This window comes from Dermacentor andersoni, chromosome 9 (assembly GCF_023375885.2).
Source record: "Dermacentor andersoni chromosome 9, qqDerAnde1_hic_scaffold, whole genome shotgun sequence".
NCBI lineage: Eukaryota > Metazoa > Arthropoda > Arachnida > Ixodida > Ixodidae > Dermacentor > Dermacentor andersoni.
Genome location: NC_092822.1, coordinates 87185272 through 87202148, shown reverse-complemented (window position 1 = coordinate 87202148; position 16877 = coordinate 87185272). Strand labels below are relative to the sequence as shown.

Sequence of the window (16877 nt, the reverse complement as noted above, 5' to 3'; positions counted from 1 at the left end):
GAACTTGAAACATAATCGTAGCTTCCCAAGCTCTTGCTGAAATTCCTAGAAATATGACAAAGGTGCTACAGAGCGTCTGCACATAACATTGTTGCCAGAGTACAATGCGAAATGTTTCAGCGCTTCTCTTAAAAAACTTGGATATCTTTTACAGGCTGCAGGACTTGTGGGGCCATCAAGAATGACTGTGTTGACCACACCACTGATATTTCGATGCATCATGTATTGCTGCTTTAGAATTAGCTACATTCTTTTTATTCATATATATTGTAATGGAAGAAGAGAACGTTGAGCTCAAGAGGCCACCAAATGTAACAAGGTTGTATCAGGACTGTCACTGAGCTTTAATGCGGAAATCTTTCCTGAAGAATACTGTCATGTTTTCTGAAAACAGTACTTCTTCCTTTTGAGCTCTATATCCTCTTCTTACGCTATTTCTTTCGTGCAGGTAATTTGTTTGCTTTAACCAAACACTTGTGTGAAGAGTGATTTATAGATTACAAGACAGCTGGTTTTCAATTTTCCTTCTGCACTGCCTACCACTTTTGTAATCGCCGTACATTTTTGTGTGGGCATGTGTGTTTGTGCACGCACTTTGTTTTCATCTCACTCTCCTTTCATGCCTGCTCATTTCACCTGAAGTAGCATGCCAAGTCCTACACTAAGCTAACCTCTCCAATTATCTAAAAACTTTATCATTCTGTCGCCAAAAAAATAATGCACTGAGAGTAGTGGCGTAGTCAGTAAAAGCCACCCTTCTGGAGTGCTTGGTAACTGGAAATTTATTGTGTCTCCTGCTTTCCATGAATGGCACTCTGTTGCTGTCTTCAAATTGCTGGGGAGCCTCCTTTTAGCATTGAGCTTCCAGGAGTTGTCCCAGCAGCACTGGCACTTTCTTTAATGTTTTCCACAAGGGCTGGAGTTCTTCACAGGCACGTGGGATTATCTAAACACATCTAGGAATCAGGGACCTCATAATCGCTGTTTGCCAGAATTGAGTTTCGGAAATCAAAGAGTCGCTATAGCCTGGCAACTTTTTGGGCTTGTGGTGATGATTTGTTCGAACACCAACCTTATGTGTCACCATCATCATTAGCCTATTTATGCACTTTGCAGGTTGAAGGCCTCACCTAGGGATTGCCGGTTACCCCTGCCTCAAAGTCAAGAGTCTTACAAACGTTCATCTGTTTGGGAAGAATCATGAAGAAAACAGAACAGACGCCAACCAATCTGAAGAAATTACTAAATACATGAGCCTTGCTCACAATGAACGGGAAACAAGAAGAACAGGGACTTATACGGGATTGAGCACATTGTGCTTGCACTCTGCGTTATGCGCTCATTCACAGTAAACTCATACCCTTCTTGTTTCTTATTGTGAACAAGGCTCTCATGTTGGCTCCGTAATGTCAAGCTTTTTAACGCTGTAATTCTTCGACTTGGTCGGTTTATGTTCTGTTTCCCCATAGCTCTGCTGCCTTATGTCCACCAACTACATCCTGTGCCTGCAAGGTTCCTCACCTCATAAGGCCACGAAATCGTCGGCTGCCCGCAACTGTGCATCTCTTCCTCTGGCACCTATTTCATTACTCTAGATAGCCCACCGGTCATCATCTCTACACATTACATGACACACACAAGTCAACCTATTTATCGTAAACTCCCTGCGTTTGGCTTACTGGTCCGTACTGCAGTCTTCCTGTTTCCTAGTGTTACATTTTTCCGTCGCTAATTGTGCGGCCCGTAGCATTCTCTCAAGCTAACATTGGTGGATGTTGAGTGTTACTTTTCTCTTGGATGCAAACTAATACTCTGTGAAAATAGGCGCAATATGAAACCCAGAAACCTTGGAATGGTGCTTTTTTGTTGCTGCTTTCTCAACTTTTACCGTGGCATCTAACCACACTAGGTTTCAGATAAACCTTGTAAGCTACGTATGCAACCTGCCTCTTTCCTTCTTATTGAGAAAATAAAATTAATTTTGCAACACAAGGGTTTAGTGGGCTGTGTTCTTGGAGAGCCACAATTTATTTGCAGATGCACATCATAGTTCTTTTAAATTCAGCCTATACATGCCTAGAAGACCGTAATCGGTGTATATATGTCTTAAATAGTAGCTTTAGTACTTGTTGTAGGCACCTAAAACTGCAGTGTTAGTGCCTTAACATCCAATCTCTAGACATGGCCTGCCTCTTTTAAGGGGACAGAATATCTGAATGCAAAGTGTTCATGGAGTGAAGTTACATTTTAAAACCATCTCGCTTGTGAAATGCTCCTAATAACCAGAGAACTGTTGCAGGTTGTCATGCACCACCCTCCATTCCCCTTCAGAGTTGATCTCTTTGCTTTGACCTGTAAAAACCTATTTAGTCTTGCATATTTTTACAGTGCTAAAGTGGTATGTTACAATTTGACTCTATGGAGCTGGTTTGTATGCTAGCCACATTACACTTGCAATGCTGTTCAAACCACTGTACACCTGCATGGAAATACATCCAAACTAGCAGGAATTAGGATTTATTTTTGCAACACTTGACCATTATTGATAATGCTGGAGTTCTGAACATTCTGTGTACTGAGCTCATGGTGAAAACTCGTGGGGGTCTGCTTTATCTTGGTTTTTGTTTGAAGGTTGTGGTGAAATTGTTGTTTTGAACAGTGAAAAAGTACATGCATTTACGGAGGTTGCTTGTAGTGTACATGTTCTGAATATTTTTTTTTTTCGCCTCTCTTTTAGTAACTTGTTCAGTTCAGCTATTTGTGCTTTTACGAAAATCTGTTGTTTTTTTTTTTGACCAAAGAGAAAATCTTCATTGCCCTCCCTATTGGTTCTTTTATAGGCACTACAACTGTTTTATTTTTGTTTTATTTTATTATATGTCTCACAATTCAGAAGCAAGCACCATCTTTCATTGCTATGTATTTTACGTGTACTTACCCTTGACCAGATAGCTATGTGACTAATTTCTGGTTCAAACAAATTGGCATGAATTATAGGAACACTGGTGTTTTGTTTTCGTTGCTTCACAATCCCATGCCTCTCTTGGTGTTTATGTTTTAAATTTGTTTCGTATGTACATGTCCTGGACTTGCAACCCTATTTATATTCCAAATATTTCAGGGCACCTGTATTGTACACTGTGAATTTCTTTTTGTTGATCAATACCTCTATTTGTTCATTTTCATCCATTTTCACTACAGCCTTGGAAAAGCTGGTGCTACATTACACTGGCCTTTCATAGCAGTTCGGGTACTTCTGGAAAAGCACTCAATTTAATTTCGGTAATTGGTAAGGGCAGAAAATTGATTGCCCAGGATCATTTTTTAAAAAAAGAAGCATATATCTGCAACCTCAACATTTTTCTTTACTGCCTAAAAGCGAAGCTTTTCTTTTTGTTTTTTCTTTTGTTTTTGTTTTTTTTGACATGTTGAGATGGTTGTGGTGCACATCATGGAAAGCCAGTAATGCAATGCAGAAATTCAACAAGACATATGTAAAGCTGGACGCGAAATTGCACAAAGCTGTTAAGTTTGAAGCCACACTTTACACCCCACTGCTGACATTGCGAGGGACACTCACGCTAACTGCTCAACAAGATGTTTACCTAGCATATTAGACTACACCTTAGGAATATGATATAGCTCAGGCTTACTGTTAACAAAGGCTAAGTGTGCCAGAAGCAAGGTGACCAGAAAAAAAAGTCTGCTATTAACAACACCAGTGTGAAAATTCTTGCAATGAACATGTAATGTCATGAATTCTGACAATGCCTGGTATGGGCAAGTCAAGTGCATTTATAGATAAAGAAAATCTCATTGCATTTGAAACCAAACGGGGCTCCAAATTTAAGAATTTTGCTACTTTTCCTTATTGAAGACTGCCCAAATATAGAAAACACTGTGAAATATCTATGATGTTGCACTGATGCCAACAGAAAAGATTGGCCTTCATTTTAGTAGTAAAATTTTCGAAAAGACATCACAAAATGATGCAGTCGATTGCTAGTGCAAAAATACGCCAGTGTGAAAATAGCGAACCAAATTTGAGGAATGCACATAGCTTATCTACAATGCATGCATAAATTGACACTATCTACCTGATAGTCTTACTTTGTACTATTATTGTTTCTCTGCATGCAAACCAACCTTTCCAGAAGTGCATTCCTTGATTCAACCTTTCTGTTCCCAAGTAACGTCGATGTAGCTTCGAATTGAAGTATCGCTAGTCTAAAACAGGTCTAGCTTTAGTGTTCCTTCACCTCTGCTTGTTGCAGGAAGTTGTATGCACACGATTATAGCCGACCTTAGCCAAACGATGGTGCCCCGCCGGTTTGGGTGCAGCCTGTGCTCCTACACGGCTGCCGCCAGTAGCCTCGTGGAGCGCCACATGCGGACACACACGGGCGAGCGGCCGTATCGGTGCGAGTACTGTTCCAAGGCATTCAGCCAGCGGTGCAACCTGGTGCGGCACAGCAGGATGCATACAGGTGAGCACCAGTTCTGGTCCCGCAGGTTGACTAAAGTTTGCAGGTCACCCTATTAGAAAAAAATTGTAAAGTGGCTACCGTTAGTAGCAGTAGCTGTTCTAGTAATACAGCAAGTTGGGCGAGTTGGTTTTTGCCCATAAATTATAAAGTAGAGCTTTTCAATAAGGTAATAAGGTTCGTTTTTCTCTGGCCGAGTGGAATTTTGCCTGGCAGAGTTTGGGACTCTTTTTGGCTAGCAGACGAAACAAAGAAACAATGGTCGCTCGCCGCCATCACTGTGGGGACTTGACGGATTGCAATGCGTTCGCTTGAACACAACCTCTCCGGAAAGTTTTGTCTCGCAGGTGTAGGGTACCGAGCAGTATGCATATGGTTCTCTGTGGACCAAGCGTCTCACGTTTTCTTCAATATTCCTTCGGTAGGTGCCCAAAGTAGGCATTCGATTGTGGTCAACATGTTTTCCTTCACGTTTTTTTTTCATTTCGGTGCCCCCGCCCCACAAATGAAAAAGAAAAAGTACATTGTTGCGGCGCAGCAAATTATTGCATGGTGAAAGTTCGATATTGTCAATTCTTCTTTTGCGGGTAGTAATGGGCCACAGGACGCTTCAGTTGCTGGACACTTTTTTATATTATTGTGATAGCAATTACACGGACACTCCAGGTGCATTCCTGCCATCGCCGTCGCCCTCATGTTCCGTATAAACTTCAAGGGCGATAACATCGTGACCACGTGCCTCATGCTGCGAGTGCCAGTGAAAGCGTAGGGGGGTGATGGTGGCATTAGTCGACTCAGTCTTGTGTGCGCAAGAGAGAAAAGCAGGGAGGAAGTACGCCGCCTTTCGTCGCTGGCGATTATCAGGGGGAGTGGAGCGAGGGGGGGGGGATTCTGTGATCCTTAGGATTCTGTGATCTGTGAATCTGTCATATCGCAACATGTTTACTTGCCTTGTTTGACGCATTATATATAGTGACTTTTTCTTAGATACCTAGATTTATTGGAGACTTATTCTTATATTCAATTTTCTTCTTGCGAGATATTGCGTATACGTGCAGTCAACTTTGTGTTTATAGTGACACTATTTTGCCCTTTATCAACCTTTGTCTTCGCATTTGTATATTCCATTGTATCTTCGCCATTGTATCTTTGCCAACTTAACCTAGATAAAACTGTCAGCTTGCGAATTTTGCACAAAACGCGTTTCTCCTTTCTCTTACAGCCTTCTAAATCATTCTATTATGGAGGTCACACATCATAAATACTTAGGGGTTACAATAACAAACGATTTAACCTGGCCTGTGCATATTGCAGACATTTGTTCCTCATCATTTTCCAAGCTGTGCTTTCTGAAGCGGAAGCTTAGAGGCGCTCCAAGTAAGCTTAAACGTCTTGCATACATAACATTTATTAGATAAAAATTAGAGTACGCGTCGGTCGTATAGGACCCGTTTGTAAAGGACATTTACCAGCTTGAGATGGTGGAAAGGAAAGCGATTAGGTTTATTTATAATAAATACAGAAGGCTTGATTCACTTACGACACTAATGAAACAAATAACATCCAACTACTTCAAGTACATAGGAAAATGTCCCGTTTGTTGTTAATGCATAACCTTTTAGCACTTAAACTAAACATTTCGCATTCCACAGTACTTAAACAGTTATCGCCTAGATGAACACACCACACAGGAAGTCGTTTACTGGAACCAATTTTTGCAAGAACTGAAACCTTCAAACACAGTTTTTTCCCGAGGACCGTTTCCGACTGGAACTGTCTTCCGGGGCCCATTTTCCAGTCCCCTAATTTTGTTGAAGCTCTAGAAGAACATTTGTTGGAGGGAATCAGTGCTGTATATGTCAGTATATGTGTATATATGTATAAATATGTATATGTGTATGTGTATACATATTTTCTGCTTGATATTAGCGGTAGTCTCTTAAACTGCCGTTCCTTTTTTTTTTCTTTTTATGTCACAGTGTATTTCCATGCCTTGTATGGCCCCTCCTGCATGAGCCATAACTGTTGACCTGTAGTATTTTGAAATAAATAAATAAATAAATAATGTAGGAGGGTGAGTCAAATGAAAGTGAGCCAACCCACCCTGCGCAATAATGGTTTGGTTCATTATCTGTGAGGCATGCGCATAGCACACAGGCATCTCTCATTTACAAATGTGACACGCAGGTGTGAGGATAAATGTTCTTTAATGCTCTCAAACACTGTGTTAAACATGATTGCGTGACATAATGGACGCTCCAAAAGTTGAACAGCGTGGTGTCGTGAGGCTTTTGACAGCTGGAGGTGTCCCTCAAAAAAAAAAAAAATTAGTAGCCATATGGCTGCCGTTTACGTTGAACATTGCATTTCATTGGCCACTGTGAGGCATTGAAGCTAACGGTACAAAAAAGGATGTGAAAGTTGCAAAGACGGACTGGGCCAGGGCCACCATGCGATTCGAATGTTTCCATTGTAAGCTTTAACATCGTGTTTCAGGCTCATAGTAGTGGCACAATGATTCGTCCCCGGTCGCAACTTTAGACAAGAAGTCGTGACCCTCATTTTGATACCGGAATAGATGAGTCAAGGCAACGTCGTGGTTGAAAATGTTGGGCATCCATTGCGCACAGAAGAGCCGTTAACCAAGATGTTCATGAATTATGGCGTGAACCGAGCCGTGACTGATGTTCACACGCTCTGCCAGTTCATCTACGCTTACCCTCTGTTCTTGTCTAATCAGCTCATCAACCTTTGCAATCACCCGCAACACAATTCCAAAGGTGTCACTACTACGAGCCTGAAACACAATGTTAAAGCTTACAATGGAAACATTCGAATTCACCACCCCCAAAGAAAGCAAAGGCCGTCATTTCCAAAGGTGTTGTCAACTTCTTTTTCGATCGTCAGGGGCCATTACTGACCGAATTTGCTAAACCTGGAGAGACTATCAATCGTTTCCGCTATTGTGAAACGCCAGATCGGCTGTGTGCTGCAATTAAGAACAAACAATGTGGAAAATTGACGAATAGGGTCATCTTGCACCACGACAATGTCCGTCCCTACGTTGCTAACGTGGTTAACACAAAACTGGCAAAGTTCAAGTGGGAAACGCTGCAACATCCGCCATGCAGCCCAGACCTCTCACCTTGGGACTTCCACATTTTGGGGCAATTGAAAAATCAGCTCAAGGGAACATGATTTGTGTTGGACGATGACATGAACGAGTCAGTTACAGACTTTTTGAATCAGCAACCCAAGGACTTTTATGAGACGGGAATCACACGACTAGTTAGCCAGCGGGAAAATGTCTAAATGCTCATGGAAGCTACTTTTAAGCAAAATACTCCATTTGTCATATATTCGCATTGGCTCACTTTCATTTGCCTTGCCCTCGTACATTTTTGCAGAACTTCTGCTTTCTATATATTCTCTCTGTTGAGGCTGTAATTTTGGTGCAATTACTCACAATACACGACCAGTGAAAGCTGCTCCAGTGCAATACATTGGAACAAAGGACCGCGTCATTGAGATTTCAGAGTGCAGCTCTTTGGCGGCCGTTCCTGCGTTTTGCGTTGTCATCAACCTGGCCGTTGTGTCTCGCCATAACCAGCTCCGTAGCCAGGGCCAGCACGCTGCTCTAGCTGCATGCGCTCTTGGCGCATCTCTCGCGCACGGCATGAGCCTTGCTGTCCCCTTGTCCTCCAAAGCCTGATCACGTGTTCTCGCCTATCCTCTCGCCCCCTTCCTCTGCACAGCGCCGCTGCCGTGACCGTCACCGCTACTGTCCACTCTGCCCGTCCACTCCGCCTATCTCTCCTCCCACTGTCACGGCAGTGTCACATTGTCAGCGGCGAGCGCTCCTTGCTGCCTCGTGCGTGATCCACGGCTCTCCACTCCTCCGTCTCCGCGTCGTGTGGCTGTACATCTCTCAGCCTTGTCAATCGCTTCCCCCCGTTTGCGGGGTACCTTCCTCAGTGGCATTTGTCGCCTCTGGTTGTCCTTCTCCAGCCTCCGCTCTTGCGCTATACCTCCCCTTACCTGACGCAGTGCTGTTATCTCGGCCAGTACACCGTTCTGCAATCGACATCTGCCGTCGACTATTGTGCCACTCCGATTAGCTCGGCTTCTGGCCATCGTCACCACAGCACAGAAATCGACCGCCTCTCCCATAAAGCTGCAGATTTGCTGTTCTTATCCTTTCTAACTTGCGGTCTTGCTGATCGCTTCCAAGTTCTGAAAATCAAAACCCAGAATTTAAAGTGGAGTTCCAGAACCTGCAACTTCACTTTAAATTCCGTGATTGATCAGGTACATTTCTGTGAGATGCTAACTGAACGATGCACCAATAAGGAGCGTCGAGAAATTGACTTGTTGCCCATCGCCGGCTAAAAATTGGTTGAAATGGTTAACCTGACTGAAGAAAGGGCACTATCTAAAATGCTGTTTAATTGTCTTTGCTGACAGTGCATGCCGCAACTTCAACCTTTCACATAATGTCTACAACCTTGTGTGCACATTGGGTTTATGCCACCATTGTGAAGGACGGATGTGTGGCCATGTGCAGGACGCATGTAGAAGGTTTGTGAGTCGATTACACCATGCTACAGGTCTCATTAAGCTTGTCATACGTGTAGCATATTCGCTCTGTAACATGGCTCTGTGAACGCAAGCTTGGTCTCCCACAACGAGATAAGTGGTGTGTCAGTCTTGGCATGCTCCCATGCTTGCACCATGAAAGTGTCGTTGACAACTACAAAGTGAAAGTGATGACGAGGAGAGGTGTAGACTGCAGGAGCTATAACTTTTGTCGAGACTCGCATCATTATAGATTCCATCAGAGCAAACTACATGAGAAAGAGGGAAACCTACTGAGAATTGCAGCCTGCTGCAATATCTTGTTTACCTGTGTATCGTTCCCACGTGGTCAGTTAGAAACTATGGCCAAACTGGCTTTGCAAATGCTAAAACGACACGATCGAGTCACCTTATGCAGCCACCGTTGCCTGGAATGTCTTCCATGGTTTTAGGTGGGCGATGCAACTCACTACGATAGTCCAATCTTGCAGGCACTGTCAAAGTTTAAGTGTTTTTTTGTCGTGAAAAGGACCCCTTGAATTTATTTACTATGGTTTACTGCCACAAGCTTGTCACACAGTCAAGCATAGCATCCTGCAGGAAGGGCATGAAATTGTATTTTTGAGCAAAGTGCTTTATCCGGACAATGAAGTTTTTCACACTTTCATGAATTGTACCTGGTGATTAAGCTTGCACCTCTCAGCTATGACTTATAACGGAGGGCTGTAATGGTTATTTAACAGAACCTGAACTTCAAAAGCCTTCATCCAAGAAAGCGCTGGTAGTACCATAAAATTTGAAGAACTTCTTTTGCCTCTGCCTTGGTTATTGTCAAGAATACTGAGTTTCTTTGCCTGAATTATGCCATTCGTACTGGCAAAATGCTCAGAATGCTCCAAGTATGAATCCAACATATAGACCTTGGAAGTAAACTCGGTCACTTCTGCCTAACCTCGACGTAGCTTTGGCTAAAAACGGGTGAAAAGGCACTTCTTGTGTTCTTGCCTTCTCGATAATTCAGGATCCGCTGTCGTCACCTGGAATCCATCCGCTTCCGCGCTGCACTGGTTAGACGTCTTGTGGTATTACATAAACACCTTACATCGATGCAGTCGCTTGATCCTAAGTCACATTCTGCAGGCCACTACAGGCAAAGCGGCGCTTGTATGCCCAGCAACATAACATCAAAGAATGCCGTGTGCAGTTGATCAGTTTGCCCTGTGTTCTGTTCTTCATGCTTAAGCTATGACAATAAGATAAAGGAAAATGAAAGTGGACGAAAAGACAGCTCGCTGCAGATGGGAGCCACACCCATATCTTGTTCATTATACGTGCGGTACTGCTTTGACATTGCATTTCACAACTTGAGCGTGCACTTTCAATGCAGCTGTGCACATAACACCTCTGTAACATGAATATGTTGAGGAAGAGAACAGTTGCCTAGCAGTACAACTTTTTCTTGGGCGAGTTGGTGTTTGCTGAACGACATGGTGTTGTAGCACAAAAAAATTGGAAAAAGAAAGATTCTAAAGGACAGAAAGAATGGAAAGAAAGACAGCGCTACACTCTCAACTGTTTATCAGGCACAAAGCTTGCTACATATATGCAGCGCAAACTCTCGACATCAGGGGCAACAACGAGCAAGTGACAGGTCATCTTGTTTGCATCAAACCCAAAATTTTCATTTCTGCATCATAGAACGACACAGATGCTTGACTAGCACTGCTTGACCACTGATATGAATGCGATATTGTCACGATGTCAGAAAAACAGGATGCTGGACCAGGTTGATAGAAACGATAACCAGGTCTTTATTCAGAGATCGCAAGAGCCAACGCGCCAACTTCGTCTTCTTTCAAAACGAGCGTGGTCGCTGCTCGTGTCCTTCAATTAATTTTCTTCTGCTGCTAGCCTTCAGTCGTGACATTAGCCTCTCTTCCTAGAAAGCATCGTTCCGATGCTTTATCGTCACGGCAACAGGACCAGGACACGCTTGCGGTGCAGTGAATTCACTTGGGCAAATAGGGCTTCATCCGGACCATGTGCACAACTTCCGGTAGGTGCCGTCGATGCCTTGAGCAACGTGGACTATCGGGAGCAACCTCATAATTGACATCAGTGCGTCGCTGAAGAATGTTATACGGCCTGAAGTAGCGCCTTAGCAGTTTCTACGAAAGGCCATGACGGCGAATGGGAGTCTAAACCCAAACACTCTCTCCGGGCTCCTGGGAGACTGGTCGGCGACGAAGATTATAGCGTCTCGAGTCGTAATCCTGCTGCCTATGAATACGTATGCGAGCAAGCTGTTGCACTTTTTCAGCACGCTGAGTGAAGTCTTAAAGTCTTCAGCATCCATCGCATCGCATCTAGCATTCAGCATCACATCTAGCATAGTTGCAACTTCACGACCATGTTGGAGACGGAACGGTGTCATTCATGTTGTCTCTTGCCTTGGGGCAACGGGAGTGCGACCCTCTAAGAAACTAATAATTGGTTGCAATTCCGGGTCGTCGCGCTGCTGCTGTGTGATTGTAGCTGCGTCGACAACTCCGGCAAAGGCTGCGTCATCATCATCTTCTGCATTGGCAGATTCAAATGGGGCGCAAGACAGGCAGTCGGCATCCGCATGTCGCTTTCCCGATTTATAGACAATAACCATAACGAATTCTTGAAGCTTAAGGCTCTAGTGCACCAATAGTCCTGACGGATCTTTTAAGTTCGTCAGCCAACAAAGGGAGTGGTGGTCACTGACGACATTAAAGGAGCGGCCGTACAAATACGGGCAAAATTTCATAATGGCCCGCACCACCGCAAGGCACTCTTTTTCTGTGGTGGAATAATTCGCTTCCGTACAGGAAAGAGTTCTGCTTGCATAAGCTATTACTCGTTCAGCGCCATCTTGCCGCTGCACGAGTACTACTCCTAAGCCAACATTGCTGGCGTCGGTGTGAACCGCTGTCTAGGCATCTTTGTCAAAGTGTCCGAGGACTGGGGGCTTTTGGAGATGTTGCCGAAGCTCGTTGAACGCTTGTTGCTGTTCTTCACCCCATACGAATGCGACGTCTTCCCTGGTGAGGCGTGCCAATGGTGACGCAATTTGTGAAAAGTTTCGAATGAAGCTTTGGTAATAGGTGCAGTCCTAAAAATCGTCTAACTTCCTTTTTGTCAGATGGTGCTGGAAAATTTGCAATGGCAGCTATTTTGTCGGGATCAGGCCGTGCACCTTCATTGATGACCACATGACCGATGAAGAGAAGCTCTTCAAAGCCAAAGTGGCATTTTTCCAGCTCCAGCGTGAGACCGACAGATCAGATAGCTTGAAAAACTGCCTGTAGTCGCCTCAGGTGCTCGTCAAAAGTTGCAGAAAACATAAGCGTATCATCCAAATATACTAAACACGTTTGCCACTTGAGGCCTGAGAGAACTGTGTCTATTAGCCGCTGAAATGTTGCCGGCACGGAGCACAAGCCGAAGGGAAGTACCTTAAATTCATTGAGGCCGTCAGTTGTCATGAATGCAGTTTTTTCTCGGTCTCTCTCATCAACTCTATTTGCCAGTACCTGCTCCTTAAATCCATCGAACCGAAGTAATGTGCATGTCACAGTCTACCGAGGGAATCATCTATACGAGGTAGTGGATAAACCTTTTTCTTGTTGATCTGATTAAGCTTGCGGTAATCAACGCAGAAACGTAAGCTGCCATCCTTTTTTTTTTTTTCGCTAGCACCACTGGCGACGCCCAAGGACTTTTCGACGGCTGAATAACGTAGTCTTCAAGCATTCTTTTTTACCTGACTGTGTATGGCTTCGCGTTCCCGTGGAGCCACCCGATTGGGGTTCTGCCGTATGGGCCTGGCTGTATCATCAGTGATAATTTGATGTTTAGTCAACGGCATTTGACCAACTCTCGATGTCGACGAGAAGCACTCCTGAAACTGATGTACAAGCTCCAGGAGACTTTGTTTCTGCGCAGGCAGCAGCAAGCTTCGGCCAACATCGATAGATATATCTGGAGGCATGGGAGGCAGGCTGGTGGAACCACCTTGCTCTACAGTCAAGCACACTGTGACCTGACTGTACTATTCGACGTATGCGAGTGTCATACCTCTTGTAAGATGCCGGTGCTCATGGCTTAAGTTTGTTACGAGGACTTCTGTGCGTCCACAGTTAATGCTGATGACGCCTCTTGCAATTGATATGCCATGGCTGAATAGCAGCGCCAGAATTTGTTCGGCAACAGCGTCGGAGTTGCTCGGTATGTTGCATGTCACCGACAGAAGGGAGCATGAGCACGGTGGGATGGTCATGTTGTCATCGGTGACACGTAGAGGTCTACATCGCTGCTCTGTACAGAGTACAACTGAACCTGGGCCCATGCTAATATGACTGACCTGTCCGGAATGTTTATAACGGCACCATATTCACGCATAAAATCCATTCCCAAGATCAGGTCTTTGCAGCACTCCGACAAAACGGCAAAAGTAGCAACGAAGGACGAGACACCGATATTAATTCTAGCGGTAACTTTGCCTGTGAGCATCATCAACTGGCCTCCTGCACTTCTTATCTGGGGACCCGTCCACGTAAGTCTTGACTTTCTTAAGGCAATCGGTGAGTTTTTTTACTTAAGATAGAGAAATCCATGGCAGTATGTACTAGCGCTGTCACTGGGTGTTCGTCTGAGTAAACGGCAAGATCGGTGCTGACAATATCTATTGGAGTTGGCAACGTTGTATCGTCCGGCCGTATTGCTGCCGTTGGGGTGTTGTAGCATCTTGACAAGTGGCAACCTTCCTCCTGGAGGTCGCTGCTTTTAGTTTCCTCGATGAGCACTAGGGAGACATACCCTGGCCACATTGGCTTAACTGCGATGGTGCGGTGAAGTGCTTGATGCAGGTGACTGAGATTGGGGTCGACGATACGGTGGGGCAAATGGCTGTGCTGGCGTGGATACGCTGGTGTTGCGTCAGTTGTCCCAACAGGCACGAGGGAAGGTGGTTGCAAAGGTCTGGTAACTAGGGTCACGATACGGGCAAAAACTGTAAATATGGCCAGCTTCCCAGCAATAGAAGCAAAGTGGATGTTGGTCGATGGAGCGCCACAAGTCCATCTTGCGAACAAGTGGTCGACTGATGGGCGGCCTTTGCGACAAAGTTGAAGTAGTCAGTGCAGGGTAGTAGGATGGCGTTTTCATGGGCGCATTAAGCTGCGGGGTCGGTGACGGCGGCGGTTGGTACGGAGGGGTTAACGACTCATTGTAAGATCGAGGCAGGGACCGCGAGCTGTGCATTGATGAGGTTGGATGACAGGCGGCCGGCGCGTAGTTTATAGAATGCTGGTCTGGGAGCGATTCAGGCAAAGAAAACGCTTGCCTGATTCCCTGCCATACAACCTCTACGACAGAAGCCGCCACAGGTTCTTGTGGAGTCACAAGGTTGCGAAGCTCCTCCCGAATGGCCTCGTGGATGAGCTCACGCAGGTAACACTCTCTGCTGGAGGTCAGTGCAGAGGTGCTAATCGAGGTGTTGCTCAGTCAGTTGTGCTGGCGGCACCGTTGTTGAAGTGCTCGCTCGATTGTAGTAGCCTCCCTGATGAACTCCACAACAGTTGTCGGCGGGTTGCGTAGAAGACCGGCGAGCAGTTGCTCCTTTACGCCTCGCGTCAAACGTCGTATTTTTTGTTTCAGGCATCATGGGGTCAGCTCGGTGAAAGAGGCGGGTCATGTCCTCCGCAAACGTGGCGACGCTCTCATTTGGTTTTTGTATACGCAATTCGATGAGTTACTGCGCCAAATCGCGACGATTGTTAACAAAGGTATCCAAAAGTTGCTGCCGAAATTCATCCCAGGAGGACAGTGTGCTTTCCCGGTTCCCGTACCATGTACGAGCGCAGTCCGCCAGGACGAAGTGCAGGTGCGAGAGTTTCTGTTCCGAGGTCCAACGACTCACCCTGGTGACTCTCTCATACTGTTCGAGCTTATCCTCAACGTCCTCAAAATCATCACCATTAAAAAAAAAATGGGGTTTTACGTGCCAAAACCACTTTCTGATTATGAGACATGCCGTAGTGGAGGACTTCGCAAATTTAGACCACCTGGGGTTCTTTAACGTGCAGCTATATCTAAGTACAGGGGTGTTTTCGCATTTTGCCCCCATCGAAATGCGGCCGCCGTGGCCGGAATTCGATCCCGCGACCTCGTGCTCAGCAGCCCAACACCATAGCCACTGAGCCACCACAGCAGGTGGAAGCCTGACCATCGAAGGTCTTGGGAATCCGAGGGTGCTCCACAGTTACCTGTGAAACGCCTGCCGTTGCGATTTCTTCAGACGGAGGATCGCTTGGCCTGGGGAGTTCCAAGGGAATTACCTCGGGGCTAAGACCTCGCTGTCGGCGACTGTAGCAGTGCACAGGAGTATCCACGGCCGGAACTGGTTGTGGGTTTGGACTGGAACTGCCGTTCCACAGAGGAGTCCGGAGCATCAGGAGTTGAAGTCCAGCACCTCTACCAGTGTCACGATGTCAAGAAAACAGGATGCAGGACCAGGATTATAGAAACGAAAACCAGCTCTGTAATCAGAGACCGCAAGAGCCAACGCGCCAACTTCATCTTCTTTCAAAAGGAGTGTGGTCGCTACTCGTGTCCTTCAATTCGTTTTCTTCTGTTGCTAGTTTTTAGTCCTGACAATATGGCTCTAGCAGTTCCCACACGGTTTTATCTGTACTTCTACCTAAGATTCTCACCTCAGAAAAACATGGCTTACAGCAGCATGATCTGCAATGCACAGAGAGATGGGCATTCATATCCTTTTGTAAATTGTTTGCATGTTCCCTCATTCGGTCGTTCACACAACGGCCAGTCTGCCTGATGTAGGTTTTCCTACAGCTTAACGGTATCTACTAAACCACAGCAGTGGAAAGCTTTTCCATGTATCATTTTGCATGCTTGACTTTGCACATTCACACTGCACATCTCGTGATTCGGGGGCATAGGTCTTCCAGTTTGTTCGGGACAGAAAACACAGCAGGTACTCCATACCTGTTTGCCACCTTCTTGAACTCGTGGCTCACTTTGTGGTAATAAGGTACCACCTGAGCCTTTATTCAGGGATCCTGCTCGTTCCCCTCACTCCCCTTGGATTTATTGTTACGTTTGAGCTTCTGCAGCAAGGTTCCTACCACTGAGGTGATGGCCGAACGAGGAAAAGAGAGAGAGAAAAATAGAAGACAGGAAAGGCAGGGAAAAATCCGGCATTTAAAAGCCGCTGGACCTGATGCTTGAAACTAGAGTGGAGCGGTGAACACACATCCTTCTAAGCGCGGACCCTAGGCAGAGCGTCACCATACCTCTTTTAACAATCTTCAATTGGGCAGAGTCGTAGGGCAAGAGTTGTTTTTGCACTAACGGAGATTAGCGCCGACAAGCATGTTCATTTACAAACCTGATGTTCAAATCTAAAAAGTGCAACTGATTATCAGTTGGGAACCTCATGCGTAAAAGATAGGCCATTACCATGGAGCTTAAAAGACCCAAAACCTTGTTAATTTCGTCAAGGCAAGGTAAAGGGTCCCTGAACCACCCCTCAGGCTTTGCAAAAAAAAACACATTCAGCGGATGGTACATGCTGCTGTGAACATCTCAGCCAAATTTTGCACACGCACGCGACGCGTGGGGCTCAGAAGCGGAGTGCAAAGTCACCTTTTTCTCAAATGTTCTTGTTTCAAAAGAAGCCAAACTCTCGCTCTCTTTTGTGTGCTTTATTGCGTCATAAAGCGCATTCCCTTAGACGGCTGCAATTGGCCGATCGCTGACGTCAATCAA

At 45.4% G+C, this 16877-nt stretch overlaps 1 long non-coding RNA gene across 4 annotated transcripts in view; it reads left to right on the top strand.

Annotated features, from left to right (window-relative positions):
* LOC126528369 (uncharacterized) overlaps nucleotides 1–16877 on the top strand; it is a 51947-nt gene that overhangs the window by 1545 nt on the left and 33525 nt on the right. For 2 of the 4 annotated variants that reach the window (XR_008611920.1, XR_008611918.1), the window contains exons 2-3: nucleotides 1117–1348; nucleotides 4275–4487. This is a non-coding gene — a long non-coding RNA (uncharacterized lncRNA). The remainder of the gene's footprint in view (nucleotides 1–1116; nucleotides 1349–4274; nucleotides 4488–16877) is intronic. The other 2 variants (XR_008611919.1, XR_007599005.2) reach the window with 1 other exon arrangement.